At 39.2% G+C, this 23,769-nt stretch overlaps 1 long non-coding RNA gene and 1 pseudogene across 1 annotated transcript; one reads left to right on the top strand and one right to left on the bottom strand.

Moving 5' to 3' along the window:
* The first annotated feature begins 3,291 nt into the window (after window positions 1-3,291).
* LOC109701813 (chloride intracellular channel protein 4 pseudogene) lies at window positions 3,292-4,244 on the top strand (annotated as a pseudogene).
* Window positions 4,245-13,153: 8,909 nt separating this feature from the next.
* LOC141417394 (uncharacterized) lies at window positions 13,154-23,388 on the bottom strand. Its single transcript, XR_012441933.1, has 5 exons — window positions 23,237-23,388; window positions 21,771-21,883; window positions 14,541-14,663; window positions 14,200-14,385; window positions 13,154-13,436 (listed from the first exon to the last, which is right to left on the bottom strand). It is a non-coding gene; the product is annotated as an uncharacterized lncRNA (long non-coding RNA).
* Window positions 23,389-23,769: the final 381 nt, after the last annotated feature.

Below are 23,769 nucleotides of genomic sequence, written 5' to 3'. Positions count from 1 at the left end.
TTTAAGACATCAGAAAATGAAAAGATCACCCATGCTCATGAAGTAGCAGAATTAATATTGTGAAAATGGCTGTATTACTAAAAGCAATCTATATGTTACATGCACTCTCCATTAAAGTCAATCTCCTTACAGTGATTGAAAAATCAATCCTAATGTTCATATGGAAGCATAAAGACCATGAATATGCAACTGTGGTGAGACTTAAGATACAGCACAAAGAATAAGAGAAAATATTTACCAGTTATGCAACTGACAAGGGATTAACAACCAGAATTTATAGGGAGCTCAAAAACACTAAACTCTAAATCAGTGATCCACTAATGCAACAGGCAAATGAAATGGACAGAACTTTTTCAAAGAAAGAAGTACAAATGGCCAAAAACACATAAAGTAATGTTTAACAAAATGGACATAAAGGAAATCCAAATCAAACCCATATTAAGGTTTCACTTCACTCCATTAGAATGCCTACCATGGAGAACAGAAACAACAGCTCTTATTGGCAAGGATATGGTGTAAAAGGAACACTGATACACTGTGGTTGGAATGTAAATTTGTACAACTACTATGGAAAACAGTATGGAGGCTCCCCAAAAATCTTAAAATAGAACTACCTTATGATCCAGCAATACTACACCTAGGCATTTTCCAAATTAATGTAAGTCAGGTTACAACAAATATATGTTTAATGCAATATTATTCACAATAGCCAAGCTATGGAAACAACCGAGATGCCCTATGACTGATGAATTGATTAAGAAAATATTGTGTCTATATACAATGGAATTTTATTGGTCATGAAGAAGAATAGTATATTAATTTACAACTAAATGAATGGAACAAGAGAACATGTTTAGCAAAGTTAACCAGGTTCAGAAAGAAAATGGTTGCAAGCTTTCTCTCATATATGGAAGATACACCAATGACAAATATAATCATTATCATCTATACATATAAGTGTATATAGCACATGCCTCCAAAAGTGGGAAGGTTAAAGGAGACAAAGGAGGAGGAAAAGAAGTTAAGAACGATACAGAATAATAACAAAATATATCACATCTGTGTAGAAACAAGACACATTAAGCATAGTGAAAACTGTTGAACCCAAGATTGGGGAAAAGAGGAGGAAGAGTAGTGAAGGGGGTCTAGAATGATTTAAGCACAATATATTTGAAGATAAAATACCAAGGAAAGAAACCCAATGCAAAATGAACAGACACTTAAACAACTAAGGATAGGAACCTAAAACATATCATGCAATGGGGTGGGTACCAGTGGGGGAGATATGAAGAAAGTAAAAGGGGTGTACATCAATATGTTTTCTAGACATGTTTGAGTGTGAAGTACTCAAACCTGTTGAAGTTACCAGAAGAAGAAGATATGGTAGAAAGGAGAATAATGAGGGGGATGAACCAATATAGGGTATAATATATATGGATGCATATATATATAATATTTCAAATATATAATATTTCATATATATATGAAAATGTCACCAATAAATCCTGTACATCTATCATAAACTAATATAATTTTTTTAAACAATAATGAAGACAGGAGAGTAAAATAGGTCCTTTCTGGGAGTGGGTACTAGTGAGCAGGGGAGAGCATAAGAAAATGTGTAGATGGGGAATATGGTGGAAGTGTCTAATATTCAAATATTCACAGTGGATAGAAATTATAAGAATACAAGCAACTTGGGAAAGTTTTCTCTACATCTAGTGACTTGCACAGTCATGAAATAATTCTCATAAAAGATGGACATCTTTTATGCAAGCAGTGTGGGAAAGCCTTCACTTGATCCACTCACTTGCACAAAAAATAAAATTATTGACATTGGAGAGAAATTCCCATATATGTAAGCAGTGTGACAAAGGCTTCTCTCATTAAAGTTCCCTTCAGTGCCTTTACATGATTCATAGTGGAGAGAAATCCTATATATTTGAACAATGGAAAAACTTCACTGAATCATGTGTATGCACTGTATTTGCATACACATGAAATAGCTCATACAAGAAACAAAACCTGCTGATGGTATTAAGTAAATTTAAGCCTGTCATCATTAGTCAAACGCAGCATTCATGTTTCCTAAGTGCTAATTCATGATTACACTGGGCAAAGGGTGAAATATTGTTGGTTAGTAGTCTTTTGCAGGAATATTTAGGAAGAATATTTATTATCATTCAGTTAAGTATAAAATGTCCACACTTTCATGCAGTTGAACAATAGTCTTTGCTATCAGCCATCCTCAGCCTAGGTTTAACCAATATTCACATACTACTTCTGCTGTTAGTGATTGCTAAGTATAGCCATTAGATGAGAGAATCATGTTTACAAAAAAAAGATAGTATATTAATTTTCTGTGCTTGTATTTTGTTTTTAGTATAAGACTTTTTAAAGTTGTTTTTATTTTAAAATAATTTCAGATTTGCAAAGTTGCACAATTAGGCCCTGGAATTCATTATACCCTTTGCCAAGCTTTGTCTTGCATAGTTGTAACAGAACTATCAAAACCAAAAAATTGATGCTTGGAATGTAACTCAGTGCTAGAAACCTTGACTAGCATGTAAGGCCCTGGGTTTGATCTATAGCACTTCAATAAATAAGTAAACATTAACATTTGTATAAGCCTATTAATTTAGTTATAGACCTAATTCAAATTTCCCCCATTTTCTACTAGTCCTTTTCCTCATCCAGAACCAAATCTAGGATTCCACATTACAGTTAGCTGCCATGTGTTTGTCAACTGCAGACACTGTCAGTCTTTCATGACCTCGGGGCTTTTGAATAGTTCTGATTGGTTATTTTGTAAAATGTCTCTCAATTAATTAGACTGAGGTTATGATTTCTGGCAAGAATATTCAGAAGAGATATCATTCATTACAAAACTTTAAGGCAGGATTAGCACCTGTTCCAAATATTTGCACCTATTTCAAAAATGAGCTTTAGTTGGGTAACTTGCCCACCATCACACAATTGATTAATGGTAGAATTGAGATGGTAAAATTTTCTGTAGGCATTTCAGTTTGTATTTTGCAGTTAGTGTTTGTTGCCACAGGTTTCTGTGCCCCTTGTAACATTAAATTGGGGGTAGTGTTCCTAGGGACTTTCCATTAGCTCTTCCCTGCCAGTGTTGTCCATGTCATATGCAACATGAGCCATCAGCCTGGGAAGCTTTCAGTAGCTGCGACAGCCTGCTGGGTGTTCCACTAGTTGATTACTGTATGGGCTTGATCAGGCTACTGCATCTTTGTTCTTTTCTTCAGTGGCACAGGAGGGTGTTATGGGAATCCACTGCACAGTTCTGTTAATCTCAGTCAGCAAATCCCTTCTTTAAATTGCTCTTTAGGGCTGTCCATGGGTCATGTGGTAGAATGAAGGGTCGTGGCCAGCTCCACGTTTGGACTGTCCAGCAAGCACAGCAGAGCATAGCTGGAGCCACAGGCAGAAAGAGCAGCCTCGGAGCAGAAGCAGATGCAGTGCTGTGGTCCACAGAGTCCAGGGAAACCCACCATGGTGTTGTCGATGCAGCTGAACCAGCTGAAAGAGAGCTCTTCGTCAAGGCTGGCAGTGATGGTGAATGCATAGGAAACTGCCCTTTTTCCCACAGGCTTTTCATGACTCTTTGGCTCAAAGGAGTTGTATTTAGGATCACACTGTTGACCTGAAAAGGAAGTCTTCAGACCTGCAGAACTTGGCTCCCAAGACCCCCTCCATTTATAACTTTCAACAGTGAAGACAAAATGGATGTAAATAAGATTGAGGAATTTCTTGAAGAAGTTTATGCCCCCCAGGTACTTAAAGCTTTCACCAAAACATCCAGAATCAAATGCTGCTGGAATGGACATCTTTTCCAAATTCTCTTCTTACATCAAGAGCTCAAGTCCAGAGGCAAATGAAGTTTGGAGAGGGGTCTCTTGAAAACACTCCAGAAACTGGAGGAATATCTGAATTCTCCCCTTCCTGATGAAACTGATGAGAACAGTATGGAGGACATTAAGTTTTCTACATGTAAATTTCTGGATGACAATGAAATGACATTAGCTGATTGCAACCTGCTGGGCAAACTGCACATTGTCTAGGTAGTGGCCCAAAAATGCAACTTTGACATTCCAAAAGGAATGACTGGCATCTGGAGATAGCTAACCAACACCTACCAAAGGGATGAATTCACCAACACCTGTCCCAGCCACAAGGAGGTTGAAATTGCATACAGTGATGTCACCAAAAGACTCACCAAGTAAACAGCACTTGCCAGATGGACATCTTCAGATTTCCCCTGAGAATATGCTTTTCTAACAGACAGCCAAGTACTAATTCAAGATTAGGATCAGGATACACAAGGTATACTAGTTACCTTGAAACATACACTCCTAAGCAGTATTATTCTAAAATCCTTCCACCTCACCTACCTCCCCTACCCATGTCCTCCCTCCTCTAATTGGAGACACTCTGTGACAATTGGCTGCCTCTTTGGAGTTCTCACTATTGTGTCCATTCACTGTGTGTAGATGGCAGAGCTTTCAAGGTGCAATTTTTAAGTGTTAAAAAATAGTAGCCTTGGATTTGTGCTTAAGGATATTACCACCAGGGAAGAGAGCCTGCTAGAGAAAGTCACTACAGAGTCTACTGTTTTCTTTGTAGATAGATTTTTTATTTTGCCTAACGTCATTTATTCTTCATACAAATTGTAACATCTAACATTCTGTGAAAGCTAATGTAAATATATGGGTGTTGATCTAGTGAGAAACTGATGGGTATCCAATGGTTTCTTTAAATGTTTGTTAAGTGTATTTGCCCAGTGCCACTCATTTGGAATATTATTGCCTTCTTCATTAAAGAAAACCTTCCTTCCTAGGTATCCATAGATATTGCTATTTGTAGATATTTCGATTTACACTACATAAACTTATACTTAAGTTGATTTAGCTGTAGCAGTACAATGTTGAGTAATGTAAATTTAACACAGAAATCAACCTAAGGAATGTAGGGTGGGTTTGTAAAAATAACAAGTAAATTTTGTTTCTAAAGCAAATTTAAGGTACACAATTTGTAGAATGCATTATCCATCCCATGTTTGAAAGTACTCCAAAGATTCTGGTTGTGACTACATTTTTGGTAATTTTTGTACCTAACTTGTTTAAGAAGTGCTATTTCTCATGAGGTTTTTTTGTTTTGTTTTTATAGGTATGTTGCTTTAAGATGGCAATGCTTCCTCCCTTTAATATGCTAACATTTAAGCTCTGGCTTTATGGAAGCCTTCTGACTTGTATAAGCACACTGTCTTTTTTAACCTATCAGTATAAAGAGATATGAAAAACTCCATCTTGTATCCAAGTGGCTCAAGAAGATTCCTTTGTCTTACCTTTCTTAATACTCTCTTTATTGTTGATTGAAAGTTTGAGGACCCATCATTTGGTAATTAAATATTGGATGACAACTGATCTGGTTCCAGAAGGAATTACCATCTTGTTCTCCATGGAGAACCATTGCAGTGCTTTCAATGGGTGGAAGGGGACTGTCTGCTCCAGTGCACAGGCTGGTGTTGCATCTTCACCTATTCTTTAAATAGCAGTAACTTGGCCTGGGTGATACTGAGCCTCACCACTTAGCATAAAGTGTGAAGAAGATCCCAAGAAGGGGTATGTGTTCCTGTTGAGAGTGGCAGACTAAGTGGTACAGAGTGAAGGGCTCCTGGAGAGAAGAGCACACTTGGCTGTCTCAAAGACAGGTTTTTTTTCTAACAAGGAAGTTTGTCGAACAAAACTGATGTTGGTAAATGGACAAAAGCTAGTAAAGAAGAGGATCCCAGAGCAAGCTTCTAATCTGTCTTTCTACCCCATTGCTTAAAATCTTGAGCAATTTTGGATATAAAAATTGCCATGGATTCATGTAGTGTGTGGGATAACATGGACGTTATCTGTTTTCTATAGCTAATGAATCACTTAACCTCCTTTTGTTACACTTCAAGGATTTTGGAGTCTGGATAGAAAGTCTACCTTCCAAGGGATACTGAGCAATATTTTGTTAAACAGTTGGGCAGCACTTTACTGTTCCAGTTGATATAACTTCCTTTTGGTGATTTAGATACAGATTTTCAATAAATTGCAAATAAGATTTATTTCTTGCTAGCATTGTCTTTCATAACTTCAACCCCCTGAGAAATTTGTGCATAAGTGATGACCTGTCCAACATTTTTTCCCATGATGTGAGGGTGGTCAGCTGTAGTACCTAGACATTTGTGCCACTGCTGAGTTTGGAATCTCTCCAGAGTCATGTATATAGCTTTTATTTCTCTACATTTAAGAAACTCATTTAGAGAAGCTCTATAAAGTAAAGAAGAAAAGAACTAGAAATTATTTTTTCATGAACATTTTGATATACATTTCATCAAGCTAATTGATTCACCAATTTCTTACATTGGTTATAATCAATATTAAATTCAAAGAGAGGCAAGCATTCATTATTGATATTTATAGGCTTTTAAAATTCCATCCTTTACAGATTATCAAGGTTGAGACAACCAAAATTATATTTTTATCATGAAAAACCTCTACTCCCCAAGCCATAATGATGAACAATGAAGTATTTCCTTTAGAATTTCTTACACAGGCAAATGTAAGTTTATCATAGAATACTTGAATTTCTTTCCTCTCTTTAGATCATCAACACCAGTATATTGCTGGCAGCTATTGTATTAAAAAATAAATATATTTTTACTATCAAAATTTTTTTAAAAACTGCTCTTTAGGTTGGATGTTCTTGTGTACTGACAGCCTTTATAAATCCTAGTGTATCAGTTCTTTTAAAAAATATCTCTGGACAGCTAATGAAAACTATTGATGATATCTACTGAAAAATATAGAGGAGGAACAACAAGTAGATAATTTCTGAGGGCTTGTGCTGATAACTATTAGGGCAGTCACAGTCCAGAAGTGCTGAAGAGAATGAACCTCCAAATTCTTTCTTAACATACACCTTTTGGTTAACTGTAAGCTCTGCATACTATAGTTTGCATGACTGATTATATATAATATTTATATATATATGTATATATATACAAAATGGTATATATGTACATCCATAAAATGTTCTGTTATGTATATATATATATATATATATATATATATATATATATTTCCCTATATTTTCCAAAAAGGAACTGAAATTTAACTAATGTCTGATGTGGGCATTAAAGAGTGCTTGTGCATAGTTTATACTACTTCTTCCAACAGTCTTGCAAATACTGTTCTACCCATTTTAAAAGACAAAACTAAGATTCAGTTTAGGAAGTTTTCTCAAGTCACAGAGCTAGTAAAGACCAGTGCCAGTATCAAAAAATCAGGGCCTAGTTTTGGCCCTTTCCTGCCTTTTTAATTTGCAGCTTGATTTAATTTAACTTTGCCCAGGCATTTTCAGTTTGCTTTCTGTATCATTTCTTAGTAATACCCTGTTTTTAATTGCCGGTTGGGAACATAACACTTTTGCATAACAAGGGTCTATCTAGGTGGTTGCACTGTCCCATCACTTGAGTGCTATTGGCCCTTAATTATTCACCAGAACTTATCAACAGCTGTCATTTTTCTTGGCACAGCCTTCCTTGTTATCTTGAACTCTCCCTCCATTTCTACTTGAGCATACTGCAGGCTGGCTATGGAACTGCCTTATTGACTGTCCCTTTGTCTCCTAAAAGGCAGTCCAGCCAACCTGATGTCTAACATATGAGGTTCTCACAACTTCTACTTCTGCATCTCTTGCTGTCTGTGCCAGAACACAAACTAGTATTCAGGATGTCCATTTCTCCTTCACATTCCTGTCCTCTTGTTCCAACTGTGACTCACATCAGTATCAGGCAATTCTACTGGGGATGGAGCCCAAGTGACATTGTTTGTTCTGCTGCTTGTACCATTGTCTTGGGATGACAGGTGAAGATTTTTCAAGAAAGCAGTTGGAAGTATAAATAAAATAACAAATTTTACATTGTGAAACATTTTCAAGTGGAATCTATTCTCTTCATTAACAATATCCTATTCTAATAGAGCACTTTGTACTTTACAAAATATTTTACATTATTTCATTTAACCTTGAATTTAACATACAAAGTTTCAATATTTCACTATCCAGAATTTTTACTCCCTCATTAAACTTTGTTACTTCTCTCTCTCTCTCTCTCTCTCTCTCTCTCTCTCTCTCTCTCTCTCTCTCTCTTTACCTATCTCTCTCTCATTTTTGCTTCTTTATAATTCCAGGACTATGTAATGTTGAGATAAACTTGATGGGATACCTACCAATACTGAGGCATTACGATTATATAATACACATTATACACATGGTAGTTAGGTGAGCATGGTGAAGCCCAATGGGCTATAAAGAATTTTAGAAACTGGGTGAAGTCACCAATTGTTTTGGTAACTGATTGGCCCAAAGATCTGTCCGTTAACATAGATGTTAGTTCTTCTAATGTTGCATTGTAATGAGAATGGTCTAAAAGGATAAAATGGATTTGAGCTGAAGCTTGAGAAATTTTGTTATAAGGTAAAGAAGGTCTTTTATGTATATCTATGTGTAGTTGCTATTCTCCTTCAGAAGTTCTTGAAGGTAAAAAAATAGGATAGGGTGGTGCCAACCATACAGATGGGAAATGGAGTGGAAGCAAGCTTGCTTCTTCACTGAATACTCTTTTATATATCTTGATTTTAAGTTTGCTAACTAGCTGACTAAAATAGCAAGATTATTCTGGATTTTGTGGGTGGGACTACTGTATGTACACACACAGAGATGAATATAACTAACAATAATGTATTATATATCTCAAAATAGTTAGAGGAAATTAATTTGAATATACTCCCTCTAGAAAAATGGTAAGTTTAAGGTAATGGAAATACTAATCACCTTGAGTTGATCACTACCCAATGTATACATGAATAAAAATGCCACATCTTTATCTTGCAGATGTGTATAAGTATTATGTTATCAAAAACATTTTAAAAGTTAAAAAAAAACAGAAGAGGAAGTAAGAATAGACAGAGAGAGATTCAATTGGAGAAGGGGAGGTGGAGTGTTAAAGTATGAGAGGAATTCTACTGCCCTTCCTGGCGTTGAAGCTGGAGGAATGGAGTAATGTAGTGGCCTCTAGAACCTACAAACAGATTTTAGCTAATAGCCAGCAAAGTCCTCCTATTTCAATCCTACAATTTCAAGGAAGTGACTTATGTCAACAATCTGAAAAAGCAAAAAAAGGGATTCTGTTACAGAACTTCCAGAAAGAAATGTAGTCCTGTTGACACCTTGATTTTAGCCCAGTGATCCTAATGGCAGATTCCTGGCATACTCCACTGTAGCAATAATGTACCTGCATTGTTTTAAACTGATACTTAGATAATAATAGGTTAATCAGGTAATGATAATTTGTTACGGGAGCAAAAGAAAACTAATACAGTGATGTTAAATAATTGATAACACTTGCTATTGTTTAATTGGGGTGGTCACAGAAATCTTAGAAATTGACAATCTGTGTTGATGACACACTAGTCTGATCCTCAAAAACTGAGGCATGTTGAGAAGACTGGATTCCATAGAACTGGAAACAGGATGTCTTTGCAATCAGGATGCCTGGATTACATTGCTAATAAAAGTCATTATAAAATCTAATGCTTAGTGATTATATTGAATTTCATAAAATATAATAGGATTTATAAAATTATTAGAATTTATAAGCATTATATCTATGATATGTTGCAGGTAGGTATCATTATGGGTTATAATGAGGCAGGACCTGCTAATTATTTTTCATTAGTAAAAGAGTGGTAAATACAGTGTGTGCCAAGTCATTAAATCATTTAAAATGAGCACAGGCATTTCTTTGACAGGCAGAGGGGCTCAAGTGGAAAAGTCCCTGCCTAGCAAGCATGAAGCCATAAGTTCAAACCCAAGTGACAGCAAAAAAAATGTTAACTTTCTTTCTTTGAACTTCAGCTATGGTTTCATACATAAAATAGGAATGAAATCATGTGATCAATGTGAGGATTTAAATGAGAAAATACTATCAAAAATGTCTATCAAATAAGAAAGTAACCTAACCCTAACCCTAACCCTCACCCTAACCCTAACCCTCACCCTAACCCCTGACCCTGACCCTGACCCTAGACCCCTGACCCTAACCCTGACCCTAATCCTAACCCTAACCCCTAACCCCTGACCCTGACCCTGACCCTGACCCTAACATAATGAATTTTAAAAGTTAAGGAAGGAGGTATAAAAGGAGAATAACCACAGAAAGAGAGGAAATAAAGTGGGCAAGGCAGGAAAAAAGAGGTATTATTTCATGTTTTACTCCATTTCCTCTCTAGGACTTTAATAATTGAAGTAGGGTTCATAATTAAGGCTGAGGTGTTGTGTGCCTCCACCAACTTCTGCATGAACTAACAGATGCTGAAGAGACCCTTGGATTCTTGACCCAAAGGAGTCACATCATGCTGAGACACAGCCAAAGGGCTCTCACCTGAGGGGGTACCAGATCTTGTACTTTCAGCCATCAACATTGTGAGATAAATGAACTTTTCTTTTCTTTGTAAATTATGTGGGCTTACGTATTGCTACAGCAAGAGAAAGTGGAATAATGTAATATTAAGTATTTTTTCTCTCTTTTCTTCAACAGTAGATAACCATTTACTTATAAAACTGACAATAAAGAAGAATATAATAGTTAGGAATGTCTAAGTGATCTTGTGAGGCACCAAAACTGACAAAAATCGAGATGGCCAATCATGTCAACTGATTGGATTGAGAAGCGCCCAATGTAGTGAAGAAGCCATGTGAGTGTATCTGTGAGGATGAGGGTTCTGCACGTTGCACCACAGGCTCCCTGACATGATGCTATGCCTCACCATGGGGCCAGAGGCAACAGAGCTAAGGACTGACACAGTGAGTCACATCATTCCTCCCTTAAGTTGTTTTATTCAGTCATTTTGCCATAGCAATTGGAAAGTGACTAACATGAAAATAAACCTGTTTTCATAAAATAGTCTTGAGAGAAAAATGGTGTGTACCATAACCTAAATCACAACACTATGCTAGAGGTGTGATACATGCAAAAAATTTGGTGGTAGTAAAGTTTGAACTCAGGGTCTCTGTCTCACATTTACTTGCTAGGTGAGTGCTCTATAACTTGAGCCACACCTCCAGCCCAAAAAAAGTTTTACAGGAAGCTTGAACACACTTAAAATAGAAGTTTTCTTTACTTTCAGTATTCACTGGGATAATCCTTCCTGAGAAAGGCATTTCCAAATTTCAGCATTTCCCCATTTTTTGGTGGTTGTGAGGGTGGTGCTACTGGGGTTTGAACTCAGAACCCCAAGCTTGCTATGCATGCATTTACCACTTGTTTTTTACTTTGTTTTTTACCATTGTTTTTTACTTATTTTTCACATAGGGTTTGTTTTTGCATAGGGTAGCAAGTGAGGTCCAACTGCCTGCCACGTAAACAGTAACATGGGTTTGGGAAAGCATTTTGCGTCTATGTTTGTTTAGTTTTCATTCTTTCCTGGGGAATAACTGTAGACATCTGGGAATTTTTTGCACTTAAAATCTCTAAGGAGTTTTTCAAATATAAAATGTCTTCTTTCCCATTCTAGATGAAAACAGCCTTCTACAAAGTGCAGGTTTAACCTCACTCTGCTTCTCAGAAACGTAAGTTTTTTCTTCATTGCACCACAATGGACACCCACCTTTGAAACCCACCATCTCTATAAAGTGCTTTTCTGGCTTCTTCTAAGACCAACAGCCCCAGCATTCTCTCCCCAATTCATAGCACAAGGACCCCTGCTTGATAATCAATTTCTCCCAAATGATGTTATCTTGTGCACTGCACTACCAGCTTTCTCCTACTTTCATGGAATACAGACTCTTCTGAATATATCTCCTCCTCTTTCTTATTTATAGTGATATCCATTAAGAGAAAACAGAAATGCTAAGTTCAAACTCCACTCCCAAATAGAAATCTGAGCTCTTGAATGTGAAACCCTTGGTTCACTCAGTCTTGGGACCAGGAATATCCTGGTTCATCCCCAAATGCAGACCCATATGCTGAATCCTCCATTTTTATGGTGTCTGACACCATGGTTCACAAGGCTATGTCTGTGCTTTGCTCATGTTCTCATCAACTTCCTAAGTGACCTGCTCTGCAATTTTAAATACCAGCTTCAAGTTGGTATTTAATTTGTACATCCAAGAGTGATGCAGACTCTCAAATGTAGATCTTAACATTCATCAATTATGTGTAAAATTGTGAAAATGGGAACTGAACCTCAAGCTATATCAAGGTAAACCACAATCCCACTACAAATGCAGTCCAGTGGAATAATACTTGACTAGAACTCTGGAGTCACTGGGTTCAATTCCCAGTATAGCAAATTTAAACAAACTCCAGCAAAGACTGTCTTCTCTGACCATCCTTCCTAAGTGATCACATCTCATGTTTCTTTTTCTCAATTTCATTAACTATGCCTCATGGCTCTTATTTAACCACTTAAAATACATTACTTTCTTGCTTTTCTCTCGGCACACTGTAACCTTGAAGAAAGAGAATAATTATTGTTATTTTGATAATTTCTGTCATCAATCTAAGTATAAAATTGCTGGTGCTTCAAAATCAGCTCCACTAGGATGTGCTACAGCATAAACAATTTAAGAATAAATGTCAGACAATACAAGTCCATGAGAAGCCAGATATTCAGACTCCAAGGCCATCCAGGTTACAATCAGGACTCTGTCTCAAAAGAATTTTTAAACTAGGAGCCAGAGGCTCACACATGTAATTCTAGCTAAGTGGGAGACTGAGATTGGGAAGATACTGTTTTGAAGGCAGCCCCAGGCAGGGTTCACAGGACCCAAACCTCCAAAATAACCACAGCAAAATGGACTGGAGGTGTGGCTCAGTATTATAGCATATGCTTTGCAAGTACTTGTCTGCTTTCCCAGCTCAAAAGCGTGGAATTCAAACCCCAGTGCCCGCCCCCCCCCTAAAAAAAATCCATGAGAATGGGTGGTGAGGCAACTGAGAAAGTATATATTAGCAAAAATTAAAAATAAATAGATAAAAATCTAAGAAGAATAGGGTTTAGATTTGGGATAAAGGTAACAGTATTGTGTGAGGGCTTTTCTTGGAGACTCTAATGCACAGGTTTGATGTTGCTAGCCCACTCTTCTCATGTGTACGATGTGGAACTCAGATCACGTAGGACTTTAATCGTTGTTGTGCTGATAACCTGGTGAATCAGCACAACACGGCCAACATCTGCTGGGCACCACTCTATGGCCTCCCTACCCAGTATGCACTGGCTGACCTGGTGGGCTCTGGCTTGGGGATTTTTTTCCCATCCACAGTTCTGATTCTTGCTCTAGGTTGAAGATCAGCTCAGGTTTGGTGATGCATTTCCCTGTTCATGCAAAACAACACAGGATTTTGTCAAATAATTAAGTTAAGATTTTTATCACCCAGAATCCCTTTCTGCAATAATGGGTATGTTCTGTACCTGTGCTACCACCAAGAGAGCACTAGCCATGGTGGTTATCAAACACTTGAAACAGGACTAGTATGACTGAGGAGCTATATTTAATATTTTATTTAATTTATCATTTTTCTCTTATTGATGTATTAGCATGTTACAGTTGTACTGGGGTACACTGTGACACTGAAAACATGCTTACAATATATCTTAGTTAGATTCACCTCCCCCATCATCCTCTACTATCCTCCCTCCCCCCATTCTTAGAGCAGATTCTATAGGTCTCATTGTTCCGTTTTTATACATGAATACACAATACTTCCACCATATTCACCCTCCTTCACCCTTTCTTTATGCCATACCAACCCCTGGATTTGTTTTACATTGGTGTCCTTCATTTATAAAAAAAGACATTTTTGTCTGTTTATAGTTATACGGGGAGTTTCATTGTGAGATTTGAATATATACATATAATGTCCTGAATTGGTTCATCTCCTCTGTTGTAAGTCAAGTTCTTTGAAGCAAGACAAAATCCAGCTGTGGAACTGCAATGAAGGGGCACATGTGATCTTTTCATGAGAGTGGGATGACAGTTGAGTTCTGCATGGGCTGGAAGTGTGCACCTAAATAGTTTTCATATATTTACTAAGAAGACAGTGCTTGCTGCTTAGGACTATAGGGCAGTTTCACTCACCCAAGGACACCAGGTTGCTGTAGGTCTCCAGCATCACCTCCCTGTACAGGCCCTCTGAACTCCATCCCGGTCCTGGCACTCCTCCCAGATAAAGTCCACAGCCACATTCTCAAATGATACCAACTCCTGGAATGCCATATTTCTTCTCAAATCACCAGTCCTTGGAATATGGAAGTTCAGGCTTCTCTATGTGGGGGTGGGTATAGGGGGGAGGAGATTCTTATATGTATTTTGCAAAAAATGCAGTTTGTTTTGTATTCTATAGGGTAAAGGAAAGTCACAGAAATGTACTACCATTGTAATAATTTATTAAGTACCAAAAATACTATAACGATGTTTACCTTATATATCTAAAAACATTTTTGTCAGCAGGGTGCCAGTGTCTCACTCCTACAATCCTGGCAACTCAGGAGGCAGAGATCAGGAGGATTGTGGTTCAAACCCTGCCCAGGGTGCACAAGATCCTATCAGGAAAAAAACAAGCACACAAACAAAAATATTATGAAAAGGCTGGTGAAGTGGCTCAAGGTGTAGGTCAATAAAAACAGTCCTGATGATACAAGGCTATAATACCAGCATGAAGAGGATGAGATAGGAGTACTATGAGCTCAAGGACTATCTGGGCTACAAAGCAAGTAGACTCTACTTTAAAAAAATATTATGAATAAAATTTTGTTCTTTCAAGGAGCTTATGATGTGATATGAAGAAGCCATTGAATATGAACAAAAACCTACAATCTGTTAGATGAATTAACTTACATCCTCAATATAAACGAAGCAAGGAAGGAGAACATATACTTCTATTTTGCATGATGAGTCTGCGCTTCACTGAGAAGCCTAGGATGTTTAGCCCTTCCGTTAGCTAAAAATGTGTTCTCATAGCTATGAGGCAACAGAAGTCCACTTGCAACCACACAAAAAATACCCACCACATTCATGGAACTACGCATGGTACCATGTTGATGTGAATGAAATTGGATCATGATAGGAGATAAGCAGAATAGTGAGGTACTGATTATGCATGTTAAATATATAAACAATCTCCACCAAGAAATTTTATGTGCTTGCTTTCTAATGACTTATAAACTAAAAGTATGCACAAAGGTATCACAACATTTCCTTCCTGCCTCCAAAAGATTGCTGGTGTTCATCCAGGCATCTCTGCCATTTCCCCAAAAAGCAGGTATAAAACAAGAGGTCAGGTGAAAACAGGTGAGCAAACTGAGCAGATCTACATTTCATCCCTCGGAGGAGAACTGGAAAATCTTAAGGGAAAGTTAAAGAGTAAGAAACCAGAGAGAGGCATCAGATCACAGAGAAGTAAGACTACAGAACAGTCTTTTCTCTTCAAGGAGAAAAAGAAAGACAGGAAGAGAACTGGATTAAGATTTTGCTGAACAAAGCCGGGTGCTGGTGGCTTATGCCTATAATCCTAGCTATTCAGGAGGCAGAGATTAGGAGGATCATGGCTCAAAGCCAGCCCCGGCAAATAGTTCTGCAAGACCCTATCTGGAAAGTACTCAACACAAAACAGGGCTGGCAAGTGGCTCGAGTGGTAGCGTACCTGCCTACCAAGCATGAGGTCCTGAGTTCAACCCCAAGACAACCAAAAAAAATAAATAAATAAACACATATGAATTAAAAGTAATTCATAATTCATAAATGGATGGAGACGGGGTGAATGTGAACAAAGTACATTATAGCCACAAGTGCCGCCAAAAAAGTCAATAAAATCTGTAAGCATATAGTCAGGTTTTGAGAAAATAAAGGACAAAGGCCACATAGTGCTAATAACAGAGACGACAAAGCAATGTCACTACAGTGACATTAAAAAGCCTCCTAGTGGGGGCTACAAACTTTTGTGGGTCCTTGCGGATACCTTCACCAAGTAGGTTGAGGCCTTTCTATCCTGAAAGGAAAAGCCTCTGAAAGTAACTAAAGTACTCCACAAGGAGATCATTCCTAGGATTGGACTTCCAAGGTCTCTCCAAAGTGATAATGGATCTGCCTTCACCTTCCAGATCACCCATGCAATAACCAGAGACCTAAGCATCACTTATCATTTATGCACCTCTTGGAGGTCTCAGGCCTTGGGAAAGGTGGAAAGGGGTAGTCAGTCTCTAAAACAGACTCTGGCCAGACTCTTTTTGGAAACCTCAGAAAAATGGCTCACCTTTCTACCCATAGCCCTGATGAGACTAAAAATACTCCAAAAACTAATATCCTTTAAGCCTGTATGAAATCCTGTATGGAAGACCATTTTCTTTCCAATGACCTGCTACTGGATTTAGAGGTCAGGGAATTGACAAGGTATGTAACACATTTAGGACAATTCCAAGAGGACACAGAAAACAGGGGAAAAGATTATGTCTGATCCTCAAGCAGGGGAGCACTTCAGGTAAGGCCTGGAAATCAGGTGCTCATTTGCACTTGGTGGGAGAGAGCACCCCGGGATCAATTGCCAGGGTGGAAGTGGCCATATCCAGTGATCTTGGCCACTCTTACAGCTGTAAATGTCCAGGGAATAGATAACTGCATTCACCTCTCTACGTAAAGTGCAAGCCAGAGGAAAGCTTCCCTAATGCACAGGAACCTGAGCCTAACTATTCCTGTGAGCCTCGGGATGATTGGAAATTCCTCTTCAAAAGAAAAAGCCCAGGGCTTTAGCAAACAGGTAAGTAATAGTAATGCTCTCTCCTCTGACTCCTCTACTTTAAAACATCCCCTTGTCTGGGCACTTTGCAGAATGTGGCTCTTGCTTGTGATTTTAGACTGCTGTGGTAGGAACTGTGTGTTGCCCCAAGAATGGAATTATGCTGTATATTGCTCAAATGCCTCCCACTAGTCCTCCCCTGGATCCTCATGTGTTGGACCCCCAACCACAGCCATAGTCCCCACCTTACAGAAATTTGTTGCCTCCACCTTCGACCTACTAAAAAAAAAAGTCAACTCACGTATAAGACACACTTTGATATGTGTTGAGTCCTCCCCAGGAGGGATGAAAACAACCTATCCAATTAACTTTAAGAGATGGGTGACAACTGAGGCCAAACTTTGAGATTCATGGACAACTCCATTCCTGTTGGTCTCAAACATTACAAAAAGAAAGGGCCTCCTGTCAATGGGCCAATCTTTGAAAACATGCATCTTCAGGGCCAGCCTCACATTTGTGTAAAGGCAAGTGGGCAAAAGGTGCTAAGACACTGAGAGCCCTTTCAATGCCCACTGACCATTATAGTTACAGAGAAATTTAAGGACCTTCATCCATGGATGAATACAGGGAGGAGGGGAGAGGATTCTACAGGTACTGGATGGGGACCAAGAGCACTAAACTCCAAACACTACTTTCCCTGACAAGACTCTAGACACCAGGAAAGCTCAATTTTGTTTCCAATACTCGAAAAAGAAATGTCCAGGAAGTCACTGGTTCAAACCCCATCCATCCCTAGGATGTAATAAGTTGACTCTGGGTACCAGTAAGCTGGGAAGACCTAAGGCCAGGAGACTTATTGACCTTAATAGACACCGAATCTTTTGAGAAAATAAGACTCAGGGTGCTATTCACCATGCCTGCATCCCCTAACTGCCATGACCCTCATTGGTCACTATATGATAGAGTACTGTGCACCAGAAGGGGCTGTGGCAGCAGTGGAGTCTTGGCACATTTGGACTGTGTCCCTTCTAACTCAGTGACATCCTCCACAGGGATATACCTCCTATGTGGGAAACAGGCTTATCTATACCTACCTACCAATTGGACAGTGATGCACCTAGGCTTACCTGTTCCCTGCTATTGATCTGACTCCCAGAGAGGCTCTCAAACTCTAAGCCAGTGTCCAGATGAGATTGTGAACACAGGTCATAGCACTGGTCCTTTTGCTGCTGGGACTAGAGAGGTCTCACTGGGAATTTCAGCAGGTATTGGGGGGATTGCCACTGTAACTTGGTTATACAGAAACCTATTCTGGGAAATATTTGAAAGCCTAAATAAGATAACCACTACTCTCATAGACCTCAAAATACATGTTGGTTGTCTAGCAGCCATGGTACTGCAGAACAGACTTGCCTCCCAGGGTGAGACTTGTGCCATGTTAGGAAAAGAATGCTGCTTTTATGTTAACCAATGTGGGGAAATACAAAACAACATCAAACAGCTACTGGGAAAGACCAGAGACCTAAGGGAAAGAACTGCAAAAGGATGGCTCTTTTGGGAAGGAACTTGGTTGTCTCACTTCCTTGAACACTTGCTTGTAATCTGCTGGTTTTGCCCATCAGCCCTTATCTTGTTAACAGCCTTTTGAGGTTCATCTCATCCAGGCAGCAAGCTGTACACTTCAAAGCTAGCCCAGGCTCTGGGGCTCAATGAGCTGGACAGGACTGGAGAATGTTTCCAGTACTCATATACCCTGGTCCCAAGTTGAGACAGATTTAGGACAAGGATCCCTTGTAGGTAGGGTTGAACACTCCTGATAAACATAGAGAGATTGACTCTCGCTCTCAATATCTCTAAAAAAGATTTTTGGGGATCTTGTCTCTCAGAGGGGAAATCTGGAAGGAGAATAAAATCCACACCTTCCTCTGACCCACTGATATACCCTTTGAGGCTTAATATTTCAGTTCTCGTGATCTCCTGCATCCTGAAAAGTGGGGAAGGAGAGATAACTGGTTCCAACCAGTTCTGAAGTTATGTGCAGTATATCCCACCAGTCACCTGTAGTAACTTTTTAGGTGTTTTCTCTACTTAAGGCTTCATGAATATTGCTGGCATCTCATGCATACAATTAGAGTGAATTATGGGAAGAAACATGCACAATCACAAATCAGCTGTCAAACATATCGGCTAATTGCCCTAACTCCACCTGCAGAAACACACAGATTTCTCCCACCAGCCTGGCTTAAACCACGTAATAGCCAGCAAAACCCCAGCCAACTGGGCTCTTGACCTGCATGGCTCTAGCCCTCAGTTTCTTCCTTGATGGGGATACCTTCACTTTCCACTTTTAATAAGCTTTGCCATGAACTCCTTGTCTCTCAGATAAATTCTTTGAACATGACCCCAGACAATGGACTGACATGACCCCCAGGCCCCTGATAACTTCCAGGACCTGTTTTAATCAAGCTTCCCACCAGTGTCAAAACAGGAAAGAACTCTGGAGGAGCTGAGAGAGACCAGGTATATTTTGAACTTTGGTGAAATGTGAGTAATTTGTGGCCAGAATGAAACTTCATGCTACTAGTGACATTCCAGCTGGGACAAGAGACATTGTATACCTGACCACACTGCCCTGAAGCAGACCAGACACACAATGAAACACCATAACATACACAAAACAAGCCATACTACCCTGCCCAGTTCTCTGGCCCTCAAAATTGTGACATGAAATGAGAATTTTATTTAAGCCACTAAGTTTTTGAGTTTGAACACCTTAAACATCACTAGAGACCATAGAAGTACCTTAGATTGAAACATGGAGTTTGGAGGATTAGATTTAATGTTAGGCTCAAAATCAGTGCATGGTAAAGCACATTTCACAATTATGTTCTCTGTCAAAACACAATTGTGAATTAAAAATGTTCAGCTAGTGAAGTTATCATTTTTTACTCCTAACCAACTATAAACTACAGTTATAATCCATAATCATAGCCATAGCTTATGTAAACATCCATTTTGTATTATTCATTCTTTATAGTTAAAATAGCAGAGAAACTAAATGCAGCCTTTAAAGGAATTTGAGAACATGACAGATCCTTTAGAATTACATATAACTGTATTTTAATAAAAAGTGCAAATATAGTTACTGAAAAATTTATATAACTTAGAACTTACAAAAATTTGTGCCTCTAATTTTTATACTTTGTGTATTTTTTCACTGAACTTTTCTCAAATGTGTCCTAACTCACAAATGCTTTCTTCTAGGGGACTCCTAAGGATATCCCACATGTTCTCTTTAGACACACTGTTCTGTGCAAACACACTCTTCAGTTTTTCCAGGATTGACATCTCCAGTTACCATGTTTATTCACGAGCATGATCAGATCCTCTCCCTACCTGCACTGTATGCAAAGAATAGAACAAAAGAACAGAATAAATAAAAGCAGCACAGACTAAATAAAATTACTTGACACCATATGAGCTTAGAACTGACAGAGAGCGAGGAGTCCAGGAAAAATCCTGTTTTTTGAGGGTTGGATCACTGGCAGGATGGCTGTGGTGCTGTATGTAAGGAAGTGTAAACCACAGACAGCTAGATCCATCCAGACCCAGAGAGTGGGAAGAATGGGACCCAGGCTGGAGAACTCGGTTGAGTTATGTTAAGGAGCAGAAAAAGCAGAAGAATTTAGGGCAACAGAGAAGATATCTTGAGAAAGACTTTGACAGGGACTTAGAAAGAGGAATGTCAAGGAACACATGACAAACAGTACCTTCAAATACAGCAAATGGCAATGGATGTAAACTATGAGTTATGTTATTAATGGGCATATAAAAAGATGAACTAACACAAAGCTGAGAAGGCAAAAGGACAAATGAGCAGTGAGAAGATCTGCCAGGAAATTGAACTTTGAACAGTGTGCACATGTACATGAGGCAGATAGACAGGTAAAAGAAACACTGAACAAGCTGTGGTGAACTCAATCCTCCAGATATTACAGGTTTTAGCCATGAACCAAATATGGCCTTCCAAAAGCTGCCTGGGACCACACTATGTTAGCAGCTCTAGAAAAATGTATTAAGTGTGTATTGCATTAGCACCAGATAACCATTTCCACTGCAGAACAATAGAAGTTGGTCATGAAAAACTCACTACAACTTCTATGAAACCAGGTAATGTTTCAGCCTTTGGTGTTATGTCCCATGAGAAGTTAGCATGCTCTCTTCTCAGGTAGCATTCAAATCATGTAACAAATGTGTCTTCCTCTTGTCATGGCATCAGAAAGAACAGAGATAGGGCCAGGCATGGTGGCACACACTTGTAATCCTAGATAATCTGAAATCAGAGATAGGAAGATTGTGGTTCAAGGGAAGAAAGAACAAAAAATTTAGCAAGACTTTATCTCAAAAAAAAGTTGGGTGTGATGGAGCACACCTATAATTCCAGCAACAAAGGAAGTGGAGATAGAAGGTTTATGGTGCCCTAAACAAAAACACAAGACCGTGCTTGAGAAATAACTAAAGGAAAAAGGATGGGAGGCATGGCTCAAGTGGTAGCATGAATGTCTAATAAGCACAAGGTGTTCAAACCTCAATGCTGTACTCCCCACCAAAAAAGTGCAGAGACAAATTGGTACTCAACACAGATGTTTTTAGCATGTTAAAAGCTGCCTATGGCTGGTGAAGTGACTGAAGTGGTAGATTGCCTGCCTAGCAAGTGTGTGGTCCTGAGTTCAAACACCAGTACTGACAAAGAAAAAAGTAAAGAAGCTTCCTATGACTACATGTCAAGTCTATCTTATTTATGTGCATTACTCTGAAGCTTTTAAATTCATTTCTACAATTCCATTTCTATTTATTGACTTCACAAAGCTCATAAAATACTATGTAAAATAAAATGAAGAATAAACAAGTAACTCACTGGAAAATTGTTTGTTTTTTATTTCTCTTAGAAGCACATTCTGGAGGTGTAGCTGAGAGAAAAGCAGATTCATATTTGGTCCTGATTCTCCTTCCCAAAACCCTACACATTAGCTGGAAATAAAGACAAAACAAACAAAAAACCCTCTATGTAGAATAGTTCCTTATATAAGTAAAGGCAACAAAGACCCTAATGAAGACGTACCTGTTAGTGAACAAAAGAAGCAAAGAAGCCATGTTAGAATTAGATCCCCCTCCCTCTTGAAGGTGACTTACTGCAAGCACAGAGCCCTGAGTTCAAACCCCACTCCCATTAAAAAAACAGAGAGAGAAAAAAATACTTTAAACAGGCATTATGTCTTGACTAAAAATATACTTGGGCCCCCAACAACAATGAAAAAATAAAAAGGCATACTATATTCAAAAAAGTGCACCAGGAGGCTGGATGTGGTGGCACATGTCTTCAATCCCAGCTATACAGAAAGCTGAGCTAGGCGGAAGATCATGCCTTGTAAGAATGAGCTCAGGTTGGTTTTTTCTGTCAAAGGATTTAATCAGTAATCACCACTGCTACAAATGTCAGTCCAACTCGTTTGGCCTGGTTATGGACTCTGCTGAAACTGATAAAAGTTACTATTATGAACAAAGGATTATTTTCCCTAGCTGGCAAGTTCCTGTTTCCACTAGATGCCCTGGTCCCGGAGCTGATAACCTAATGATTCCGGACTGGATTGTTGTTTCTAGGGTTTGTGTTCTGGCACAGTCAATATTGAAGGCACCTAACAAGTAGTTAAAGAGTTAAAGCAAGTTCACAGCAGACCAGGAGTAAAGATCATGGTCTGAGGCATGGCTCAAGTAGTGAAGCTGTGTGCTTCAAGGCCCTGAGTTCAAATCCCACTACTGCTAAACAAGCAAACAAAAAGTTATAGTAAAGAGACACTATCTGAAAAATTACTTAAAAGCAAAAAGGGTTGGGGTGAAGCTCAAGGGTGCAGTGCTTGCGAGGCCCTGCGTCCAAACCCCAGTACAGTCAAAAAAGAAAAAAATGTCATCACTTGGGGTACAGGAAGAACTAATTACTTCCCCCAGGAGTTTCCAGAGGCATTCCCAGTGTAATTCCTCCCTCCTCTTTTCATGGGAGACTTGTATGCTACAACTCAGCATTTTTGCTGATGCTTGTGCAAATTAAATTTACCAGGAACTTGGGGACACAGTCCCCATGACAGTTCCAAGGAAGCACGTCAGGCATCAGCAAGACAATGATCTGCGTTGTGCCACTGGCGTGCGCAGGCCACAAGGAGGCCATTAGATGTGACACAACCAAGTGAGGAAAGGCTTTGCTTCACGGTGAGCCTTCCTGGCCACAGTCACACTGCAGACTCGAGGTCGAGCAGTCACACAATGACCGAGGCGACTTTCCCTCCCAGCCGACCTCGGCTCCGCCCGCCACGTGTGTCACGGACCCACCTGCTGTTCTGCCAACACTCCACAGTCTCCGAGGCAGCTTTCTCTCTCATCCTCACATGGATCTTCAGGGACTCCCTCTCAGAACTCAAATTCCGCAGGACAGTGTCCTCAGAGATGCAGGTCTGGGACATTCCGGCAGGAAACTGGCCGGAGCAGGGCTGCGCCTGAGCAGAAGAAACCCGGAAGAGCTGCACTCCTGATGATGCTGGTGACTGGATTGGATGAGACCACATTTCCCACAAGGTTCTGTGTAGCTCCTGCAGGAGCAAGGGACACTTCATTTACCTGTGGTCTTCTTGCAAATAGACCAGGATGAGATAGTGTAATATTGTCTCCTACCCACGTGATAGCCATGTGGACTCTTGCTTCTTTATTAAATCCTGTTGTCACAATCCAGGGCATTGTGAGATAGTTTTAAACTTTTAGCTTAACCGTATTGTGCCAGCACAGTGGCACAAGCCTGTAATCTTTACTACTCCAGAGGCCAAGATAAGGATCCTGGTTGGAGGCCTGCCAGGGCAAAAAGTTCTAGA

The sequence above is a fragment of the Castor canadensis genome, chromosome 2 (assembly GCF_047511655.1).
Source record: "Castor canadensis chromosome 2, mCasCan1.hap1v2, whole genome shotgun sequence".
Lineage (NCBI taxonomy): Eukaryota > Metazoa > Chordata > Mammalia > Rodentia > Castoridae > Castor > Castor canadensis.
Note: the sequence above shows the minus strand (reverse complement) of the source record. Positions and strands in the feature narration are given on the sequence as shown.